An 11,484-nucleotide genomic window follows, 5' to 3' on the forward strand; every position below is an offset into this window, starting at 1 on the left:
GAATTATAACACTGTTATTTTCTATGCTATTTCAAAAAATGTTTTGATGTTTTCATATATTTGTTTTATGTGATAGCATCACCATACACCAAGGAGACTTTTTACTGAAGTAAATGCAATCATTTTGCTTATCTGTTTGCTGTTTGTGGTTTTTCCCACTCAGTTCCCCTAAGCTATTTTTCTAGTACAAAAATTTGTATGAATAGATTAAATTATTCCTGTGCTTGGGTATTTTCCTGCTTGTATCAAAATCCAATTGACAATTATTTTTATTAAACATTTCAGTTATGTTTGTGATTCTTCCAACAGTACACAAAATTTATTCTAATTTCACTTATCTAAAATTTTATCATATTTTCCAGTCCTTATATTATAGATCTTGTAAAATATAATAAATGACATCAAATTTTAAATATTGGGCAATTTCCATCATCATGCTGTATTAAAGCAAAAAAAATCACACAAAAAAACCCCTCCCCCAGAAAAACAATCCACTTTTCTTATTACTTCAATTTTGCAATACTTTACAGATTTAGTTTTTTTGGTCTTAAACAACAGTTAACTCTTATTTTAGAAATTTAGGCCCAATTTCACGCCTACATAATTTATCACCTATTAATGCCACAGTGATATATTCACACTACAGAACATTAAAAACAGCCTTTAAGGGATAAGAAGTAAAGTTTCTGATAGATTTTTGTGGAGCATTTTGCCAGAGTCTTTCATCCATGTGGATTACTATTAATACCTTTGAATATACCAATAAATTTTTTTGTTGATATTAGCACAATATTTTGGCATGTTGAGGGTACCTCTTCACTTTTAGATAGAAACACTGATTTATTCCTATAAAATTGCCCTGGATCAAATTAAACCAACTTTCCTTTTTCAACTAAGTAGTTTTACACTTTGATTAGGGCTAAATAGCCTGAAGTTACCCAAGCGCCAAACATGGTAATTAATTAGAAATATTGATTATAGAGCAAATTTCTTTAGATCCAAAAGAAGTCTTTTATTCTGATACAAAATTTGGAGAAGTCTTTTGAAAAAGTTGGTCGAAACATCATGTATTGCATAGCCAAGACTTATCTGTGTGAGCTTTGCAACATTCTCTGTAACAGCTTTGTAACAGGATGTGTAACATCCACACACCTGGGGGAAACCAGCAGTTTTCATGGTATGGAATACGAGCTTTACAGTGGACATTTGTGGACATTTGCCACATGAGCCAAGCATTTTGACTCCTCTTATGGTTTCCTCTTACTCCCTTGGATATAGTCAAAGAGGTGATTCCTGGCTCAGAACAAGGTCACTTGGCTTCCCAATTTCACACGCAGCTGTCACTGCAAGAAAGTGTCAGCCAAAAATCTACAGAAAGATATTTTGGAAAATTTAAAAAAATAAAAAAAATCAAACATACTAAATATTTTCTCCTGGTTTACTATCTTGAGTGCAGGCTCTGTTCTCACAGCACTGGGAGGGGCACAATTGCATGGCCAGGGGTGAGGACTGACGAGCAGAATTCTTCCTTCCAGGAGCTGTTAGCCACCATTTTAGCTGGTGAAATCAAACAGCACCATAAATTAATTCCAATAAGGAATCATTTTGCCTTTCAGATTGATTTTCTATTGCTTCCATCTGGAAAACCTTTTATTTTATGCAAAACAGGTGTTAAATGCTACCAAATGTAATCGTACTTGTACTGTTACACTCACTATGAAATGGAATAAGCACCTATACAGGATGCAAGGAAGTGGAGATCTGAATTAGTTTAAATTAAATGTATGTGAACAGAATGTATCCTGCATTCATGTCTGCAGCTCATCTTTACAAAACACCACCATATTCTTTCAAGTATGCCAGTTTGTTGTTTATTTTTTTTCACTCATGTGAAACACTTTTAGAATAAAGCTCTCCTTTAGAATTGTTGAGCAGTTCTTAAATATTTACTGCAATATACTCTCACATTTAGGAGCCCAGGGTTTTTCTGGGCTCAGTCAGATTATCTGACTCTGGGCTCTGTCAGCTATCTGACTCTTGATAGTGACTTCAGTACTGCCTTGCTGCAATTATTGTGGATGACAACCGTGCAAGGATTGTTTACACTGAAGCCATTGCACTGGATATGTCCATTGCTTTGATTTGCTGCCTTGGAAGAAAAAGGGACATACATTGCTTCCTTGCTGAAATTAAAAACTATTGCACTAACTTTTCCATTAGCATTGTGACTTCATTTGTCGCAGAATTGTTTTGCCTCACATTTCCTCCAACAGTTATATACCATATCAGAGAAATGAAATAAATATGAGCCAAAAAAAAAAAAAAAAGAGAGTTGAGGAATTAAATGTTAGCAAGGTAGCAAGGAATAGCTCAATGTTTGTGTTAAAAATAGTTAAGGCTTAAAAAAAATTGTTTTCTGTTGATATTTTTTGGTAAAATGATTGTTTCCCTCTAAAACTGAATTTTTCTCTATTCACTGAGCTGACAACTGCTGCAGCTTTTATAAGTGGGCAAGTCCTACATTTATAGCCAAAGAACTTCAGGTTCTTGCTTTCATGACACCAGAATTCAGTTAGGACACACAGTTGATCCTCTGACTCTCTAATATATTTTTCTTAATAATTTCTTTGAATAGGCTTTCTATGCACCTGTTTGGTTTCTTTATTTGATGTAGGTATATCTGTAAACTCACATAGCACAACTACATCCTGCACTACAAGATGGAAATGAAATAGTGAAATATATATTAAGATATGTTAATAAACTCTGTATCCATGTGTTATCTTCCATTCCAAACAATTATTGTACAGGCACTGTGGCTTACTGAAATTGCCAAAATAAATAGAATATTTTGAGAAAATAAACAAACAAACCAATCAAAAAACCAACCCCCAGCAAATCAAACAAGACCCTACAGACATTGTTCAGTGCAACACTGTGATTAGCAAATATAGTTGAAAAATAAAACCACAATTTTGATTATCTGTAATTTGAAAATTAAATACAATGTGGAAGTTGTGAAATACAAATTTTTATACATTGTTAGCTCTAATTGTAATTTAGCATCCAAAATAGATTAAAATTGGATTTGTCTGTAATAAAAAGTGATAATTTCATACTGTGTTCACTTCAGAGCCTGTTCTGCAATGTAAATCTTGTTTGTCAGGTCCATACAAATATTCTGGGCTATAGGATGCAGTTACCATCATATGATAATGGACAGAATGATGAAGGGAGACCTGCAGCCTCAATAACAGAAAGCATGGAAATTCCAGGAATTTATTCCATGAATTTATTCCATGAATTGAACATAAGGAATGAGAGGAAACTGCTTCATACAAGCAGAAAATTTGAGCTGTGAGAGAAGTTTGGTTCTGCTCTGTGAGAACTGTTAGCAAATTCTGTACCAGCCCTGCTCTGCCAGCACTTCACAAGAGAGAAGCTGCTCTTGCTGTGGTGCTCCCCTGTGCACAGCCACAACCACCAATTCCATGCAGACTTTTAGATCTACCAGGCAGAGATGTAGCATACAACAAATTTCCTCCAAGGACACATTTAGCCCTTGTTTTCAGAAACTCCCCAAGCAACACAGAGTTATTTTCAGTATATTGTCAAACACTGATACGAAGTTTGTTGATTTCCATGTTCCATGCAGCATAAAGGATGCTTCTCAAAAGAGACTTTCCTCTCTGGTAGTGGAGCTGTTATCTGTCACAACAAGGCTGAAATTCAAGTCTGGATACGACACTTTCCTTCTCCGGCATTGCACAAAACACACTCAAGGATCATACATACCCATCTGTGGCTGATTCCAGACCAGATGCCCTGATTCTTCTTGGATATGGTGCTACAATTTTTCCCACATGTAATTGCATGGAAGTTCACTACACACAGTAAATGGAAACAGCAGCAGGGATTAGACCTAATCTTAGCACAACCACTGAAATATAAAATGCATTTCTACTTCTGTAACATTGTCTAAAGACACAGACACATCTGAGATTAGACCTAAACTTCAAAAAAGAATGGGGAAAGAGATGGAGCTAATCCTCAGTTATCTTTTTATAATAACTGCTAGGAGAAATGATTTTCTGGAACATTCATACGAGATATGTGTGAAAGAACATTATACATTTTTAAAGTCTCATGGACTATAACATTTTATGGCAGATACATTGTACCTAACAGCAGTTATTATGGACTGTGAATTAGTTTGTATGGTGAACCTAGTCAAAAAAGTGTATGAATTTTAGTACATGAAAGAAATACAGTTTATAGTCTAGGAAGCTATAGCTTGCAAACCAAGAAACACAATTTTGAAACTTAAATTTCAAGCAAAAAAAATTGTTGGCAAAAATTATGATCTAATACTATTTTTAAATGCATAAACAGTTAAATGATGACCAGGCTTAATCCAGTAATTTTATCTTCATTAATAGTAGTGGTAAAGGTGACAATGGAAGACAACATCCAGCTGCACCTGCCTAGATTTTAAAATGGACTTTTAAAACATGGAGTGTGCATCACACTAATCACTAGAGAAAAAAAATAATGTCTTGCATACACTGCAAAGCTTTATACTTTTTGTGAAATAATACAGTGATGAAAACTTTGAAAGACTTGTGACAGATCATAATTGTTTACTGAGGAAAAATGATGCCTAGCCATAAGCTTTTTACTGCAGCAAAGAGTCAGGCCAAGAAGCTGTGGATATTAGGGTTAGGCACACATAACTGATGTTTAAATAGTTATCCATCAGAAGAAGCTGCTCTGCAATATTATGGATTTTGCCTGTTGTGATGACATCCAATCAAGTTTAGAAATAGTTCTAGAAAACCTGGGTTTGCTGTGTACAAATAATTGAACCTAATATTGTGTTAATTACACGAAAACAGATGGCTTTTTTCTACAGTCACACTAGTGCTCCAGTAAATCTATATATCTCTCATTTTTTATGAATTCAAAACAGAAAGAACAAAATTATCAAAGAATGCTGTATGAGGGAATATTTTTATTGACATGAGTAAGTAGTGTTATCTGGTTAATTAATATTATTAAAATTATTTCTTTGGCTAATTGCTTTCTCTGTAAAGGATACAGTAAGACACAGTAAGTGCAACTGCTAAGTTGCTAAACTATTTCCAGTTTAAATATATCTTCGTTTGATTTGGACAAACTATTGCAGGTAAAAGATATTAAAACTCTAGAACTACTATCTCCCTAGCTCTGGATAATATCTGAAATCATATTTTATAGCAGCTTGCTCAAACAGGTCTAATTTAGTTCTATGTAGTTGTTTCAGGCAGACTATATGTACTTTTCACAGGCCGAAAAACCTGATGTTGTTAAAATTGCCACCTTCTAAATCAATATTTCTCATTCTGCATTCTAACACTTTATAAAAATTAGAGATAGCAACTATTGCTTCTTTTAATGAATGGGAGATATAACTGACTAAAAAAGAGTATTTCAGTCCTCTATTAAAAGCATTATTCCTACAATCTCCTTTTACATCATGTATCATAATTCTGCTAAAACCCCACATGATTTCATGATTTACATGGAGTTTCTATAATTAAACTTGCTGTTGGTTTCATTTCTAGTCTTATATCTTCTGCCAGTCACTGCAATTTAAATCGATCATCTAGGTGATGGTTTTTTTGTTTTTTGTTTTTTGTTTTGTTTTTTTTTTTGTTTGTTTGTTTTTTTCTTTTTCTTTTTTTTTTTGTTGTTGTTGTTTTTTAAATGTGAGCAGGATAGGAAGGTTAATGACACATGGAGTTTTATTCTCTCAGGTACTGGGCCAGGTACCAAGCCTGGATTCTGAAAGCTCATAAGCCCATGCTTGAATCCACTCCTATGCAGAACATTAAGCAAATGCTTTAAGAGTTGTTCCAGCTGGGAATGTTTTCATGTGTCAGTGCCCAGACCATTTATTTTACAGGGAAGGGTGTTATCTACAAGGAAAAAATCTTAGACATGTCATATTAAGTCAAAAATACAGTATGTCTGGAAAGAAGCCTCCCAGTGCTCTACAAGCAGCAACTTAAAGGTAAAGAACTCCTAAAAAGTAAAGAATATCAAATTAGACATTTTTTACTGTTGCTATCAGAAAGGTGCTGTGCTACCAAATGATTTATTTTGAATGTGTATCAGTAGGATTTTTTTAGTTGAATTATATAGCTAGGGTTCAAATTGAACTCTTCTAGTTAAAAGACTAGCAAAATACATTATTACAGCCCTTCTCTCTTAGGCTGGCTCTTCTGCCCAAAGTCAAAGTGAATTTTAAGAAGGTTAATTAAGGCTAAATGCTGACACTCCCCTGATTCCCGGGGCATAAGTTACTAATCAACTTATTATTTTGTTTTTCGAATAAAAAATACTACTTCTCTGTGCTCACAGTTCCTGGGAGCAGACATTTAGGACACCCCACACTAGGGTGACACTGAAGGAAAGGAGCTGGTTTTCAGATGTGGAAACTTTAAAAAGTAATACACAATATTACTACAATTATCTAAGTGTAGAATCAGTACTTTATTCTGCAAGCACCAGAAAAAAAAACCTGTCACTATTTTTCTGATAAATATTAAATTACTGCTAAAACAGGCTGAATTTTAATTTTACTATGTTCTCCTATTAAGCACTGGACTTTAAAAGTACAGTTGATAGAATAAGAAGATATACAATTTCAGAATTTTGTCTGTCCAAAGTTTTTTTAAAAAGAATAATACCTCTTAGGTAAGCTGAACAATTTATTTTGTGTTTACAATCCAATAAAGATACTTAAAAATTGTATTCTTCAATATTTATCAAGATCAGATTCATTGGGACTCTGAGCCCTTTGTGAGTTTTTGGGAAAGATATACAAGCTATAAGGGTTTTTTAAAAAGTTACGTAGAAGCCTAGAGCTCATCTTTGTTGCATTTATTCATCTCTAATCCGTACAATTTTGTTAATATTAGCCAGAGACACTTGTTTTTCATTTCTTAATTAATTAATATCCCCTTACATCTTTATCCTGGTTATTGTACAATACTTGTTCTCCATTTTAGATGCCCAGTCTGGTCTTCTCTAATCTCCAGAAGAAGTGATTCCAAATGAATCAGGATTTTTAGTAGCATCTCTGTTCTTTTGAATGGCCTCATGGGAAGATTTGGGCTTTGCTCTTCCTACAACCTGCAGTTCTACTGAGGGAAAAAAAATCTCTTGTATGACTGCATGAACACTCAATTCAGAAGAAATTTGACATGCATGCTCTAATTACCCTGATCAGGGCTGTGCTCTTTTACAAACTATCTGATTTCAGTGCTTTCTGACTTGATAGGTGCACAAGTTCCCTCATTGTCAAAGATATTTGCCTGATCTGGCATAATATGGGGGTGTTGTAGTGTCCATATCCAAAGTTCATGATGGATTATCTGTCATCATTAATTTCCTGAGGGTCAGAGTTAGAATCAGGCTTTTTATGTGGTGCTAGTCTTAAAAATCCTGTCACCCTACTTGAGAAAATGAAGAATAATAATTTTGATAACATATGAGAACTGAAAGACCTATTCCAGTTTTTAGTGTGTGAACTCATTGGATGCATGGGTGTAAATTTGTGCAGCAGTTATATTAGAAATGTCTGCGTAGGAATCCTGTTATTATTTAACACCCACATTTCTTGTAAACTAATAACAGGATTTGTGTTGTCTTCTGTACACTGTTCAGAAAAATTTACCCTACATCCTCCACTTTACCCTTTAAAAATCTAATCGAGCATCTGTCATTTCATAGCCTTCTCAAAACCCTCTGTGTTGCTGCAAAGAGTCCAGATTATTCCATGATTATCAGGAGGAACAGGTTGCATCTCAGTTTAGTTTGCCTCAACATGAATAATCTCTCATCTAACATCTGAAAATACAATAAATGCACCATGTGTGTATCTGTTTAAGGGGGTAGGTGAAAAGGAAAGAAGAGATAAAACCTATAAACATTTTTTTTCTATAATTTCTTATGGTTTGTGGTGGTTTTGTTTTTGTTTTTGTTTTTTTTTTTCATTTTTTTTTTCTGTGTATGAAACAAGCATCATCAGAACCTGGATTAATTTTTTCTCCCCAGTGGGCAAGTCTGGATAGGCTTGATCATATGGCTAAACATTACCCAGATGAGCGATCTGAAGTTATTTTCTTGCATAATCTAGAGGATTTTCATACTTCCCTTCCAAAATGCTCTCTACCTTTTCACATGTCAAGCATGCCTGAGTTGGCATGGCGGCACAGCCTCTCATTCCTACTATATTGCATATAGCCATAAGTCCTCTCCATGCATATTTCCAGGGTTCTCAAAACAAAAGTCATATAAGAAAGGGCTTCCACTTCTCGACACACTGTGGAGAGGATGTGGGAAAATTATCTGCTGAAAACCATGATGATAATTTAGAAGTCAATGAGACTTAAGTAGAAGCAGCTGTACTACTAGGGTTGGTGACAGGATCCAGAGAGATGAGCAGACACCTGCTACCCACCTCGCAAGATATTGTTAGACTTAATTAGTCAGTGTTGAAAAGCACTTTAAAATCTACTGAAAAAAGGGCAAGTATTATTAATTTTTATTGTAATTACCATAATTATCTCTATTATTGTTATGCGAAATGCACTGTGTGAGAAGGCACAAGATTACAACAAGTGCTTTTCATAGGAGATACAAAATATTGGTTTCAAAATTCTCCAAATTATAGCCATGACTATGCTGTCAATTTGGCTAATATCTCATTTTAGTCTTTGGTCCCACTTCTCTGATACTCTCATTCATGAGAATTTGCTCCTGGGCTGGTGTTTGAAGCAAATCTTGTGAAAACACATTGCCAGCCACATCAACTCAAAACTCAGAAGTCCCTGAAGATGAGATCATTAATGACAACTGCCAGCCAGAGGTCTGGAGCAGTCTGGCATGCACAACCAGAGCAGGACCTTGGGGACCATCACAAAAAAGGTTTTGTGGCAAAGGCTCAGCCTTCCTTATGTCTGCCTGAGGGCAGAGAGCAAGGAGGGAAGGGGCAGGGGGCACTGACTGTGTTTGGGGAAGTCAAGGCATGACAGGGAGCAGGGTAAAACAAGCAGGGCACAGGTGACACAAGGGAAGAACAGCTTCTGTACCTGGCAGCCTCCCATCACCAGCTTACCTCTCTGCCTCCAGACAACAGGGTCTGCATGACAGAAAGCTGCATCACAGCTCTGGCCAGGAACAGAGAGTGAGACTGATAAACCACAGCCATACACATTTCTGAACATCAAGAACAAAGAGACTTCTATAAACAGTGCAAAAACATAAGCTGCCAGGCATCCCCTCTGCACAGGTCAGAGAGTAAGTGCAACTTTGACAGCGACAGTCAGCTACCCAGATGAAAAAAAAAAAAACCAACACCGCCCCCCTCAAAAAAAGTACCCCCCCCAAAAAAGGGGCATTCATTGAGTTTTGAAGTAAAGGACTACGCTGTCTGAGAGTATGCTCACTGGTTTTACAGAGCACCATCCTGCTAGAGAAACATTCACACCTAACATCTGCCTCACACAATCTTCCCTCTCTCCCTATTTTCCCCTGGTGATACTCCAGGCTGACTAAGATATTGTATGATGACATCTCTTCTCTGTTCCCCTGCCTCATAAACAACCCGCTGAGGTGCAGGTACACCTCTGCGGCTATCCCATTCTGTGTTCTTTTCCTCTCAGAGCTTGGAATGGTTAGTAAAAAGTCACAAAAGGATCTCTGATTTGTCAAACACAGGGGAAATTGTATGTTGAGGCACCCAAGCATCAAATACCAGGGCAGCCAGTTATTCCACTCATGACCTTCCCTGGCAGTCTCTGACTTCCTGCTTCATATAAAGGGAGGGTGAGATCTTTGAACTCTTTATAGGGATGCCACATGGGAATGTAAATCCCCTAGACAGCCACTGTTCTTCAAATCCCTGAAAGGCACCAGGAGAAATTGCTGATGAATTCTACTCATAGATCAGGCGGTCTGGTGGAGCTTTCCAGGCCTCTACTCTGGTCACACCTGTGAAGAAATGATTTCACAGTAGCCAGTAAAATCTGTGGCTGACAAGCATCACAGGTTCAGCAGTGAGCCTTTGTCATTACGGCCTAAGAGAAGGATGCACTCCACCTTGATTGTGATGCTCATCCAGACACAGAGTCTTAAATGTGATCCTCTGCACATAAAAAATGCACACACAATTTAACTCTCCCTAGAGTTATGTCCCAGTGTCTGTAAGCAGGATTTCCTCCCATTTTGGAAGGTCTCCAGAGCAGAGGAGGAAGCAGCACACACAGTGATGTGCTCAAAATGATGCCCTGACCACTTGAGCAACAACAGCAGCAAATAAAACAATGGAGTGGCAGCACAGAGTAACATTCAGGACTCTGAATTAAACAGGTTTGGGAAGGGTACTGATTTCTCTTATAATCCCTGACAATGCAGAGTGGGAGGAGGAAGAGCAAGTCCAACACTGTGTGCCTGTTATCCCACACAGGGACACCCCTAGTGAGCTGCAAAGGGCTGTGGAGGAGCTGCAAAGGGCTGTGCAGCAGCTGCTGAGCCAGCCAGGATTAGGGAGAGGAGGCAAGGCCTGCCTGTCAGAGGATTTGTCTTGAGCAGTGTGAACACAAGCTGTTCCATATCTATCACTACAGCAAGGGAAATCTCTCTTGTACAAATTCCATCCCTATGGCCTAAATCCCCTTAAATATCACTGTTTTTCTCCTTATCTAATGCCTCTGTTCGCTCAGATTTTAATGTTATTTGATAAAGTTATCAAATAATCAAATATTTCCAACTGGCCAATATATCATAACTTCATGACTCATGCATAAAATTTTCTAACAATTACAAATGAGAGAGTTTCAGCAAAAAAATTATATTCTTTTTCTAAAAATGAACCAAAAATACCTCTTTGCAGAGGTCTGTATTTTTTATTGTGCTAGTTAATGAACAGCAATGTATATATGCAGAATATATATTTATTTATTGTGGGAGGATCTACCTCAGCAATCAATCAAAATGTTAAGTACCCATTGTACTTAAATAGAGTGTTTGTTAAAACCTACCTGTCTTTTTCTCCCTGAGCTGAATGAGAACAGGTGCATCTAGGAAGCTCTCCAAATTATCATCTTTTTAAATGTACCTATTGGCTTTCATTTCATGAGAAATTCCCATCTGACTTTATATGCCACATTACAGTTTAAATACTCTTTAAAATTAAGGTAAGCCAAATAATCAATTTTCTTTAGGTTCTCCTTCCAAACAAGCAGCTAGTCAGGCTTACCAGCAGACTAGTCCTTGCCAGCTAAGGCTAATCCTTACTAGCAGGCTTTCCACACCATCTCATTCCCTTAGGAACTGCGATCATCAAAATATCAGTGTTCCAGGCTCTCACAGTTGGATTGCCTCCTGCCTGATAAAGTCTTGATTTTTTTCCTCCTGTCTAAAGACTTGAGATAGAAT

The 11,484-nt window shown here is 36.7% G+C and overlaps 1 long non-coding RNA gene across 1 annotated transcript; it reads right to left on the reverse strand.

Annotated features, from left to right (window-relative positions):
- Nucleotides 1-3,714: 3,714 nt before the first annotated feature.
- LOC135295642 (uncharacterized) lies at nucleotides 3,715-9,255 on the reverse strand. Its single transcript, XR_010357780.1, has 3 exons — nucleotides 9,164-9,255; nucleotides 7,010-7,184; nucleotides 3,715-3,884 (listed from the first exon to the last, which is right to left on the reverse strand). It is a non-coding gene; the product is annotated as an uncharacterized LOC135295642 (long non-coding RNA).
- Nucleotides 9,256-11,484: the final 2,229 nt, after the last annotated feature.

The sequence above is a fragment of the Passer domesticus genome, chromosome 2 (genome assembly GCF_036417665.1).
Source record: "Passer domesticus isolate bPasDom1 chromosome 2, bPasDom1.hap1, whole genome shotgun sequence".
Classification (NCBI taxonomy): domain Eukaryota; kingdom Metazoa; phylum Chordata; class Aves; order Passeriformes; family Passeridae; genus Passer; species Passer domesticus.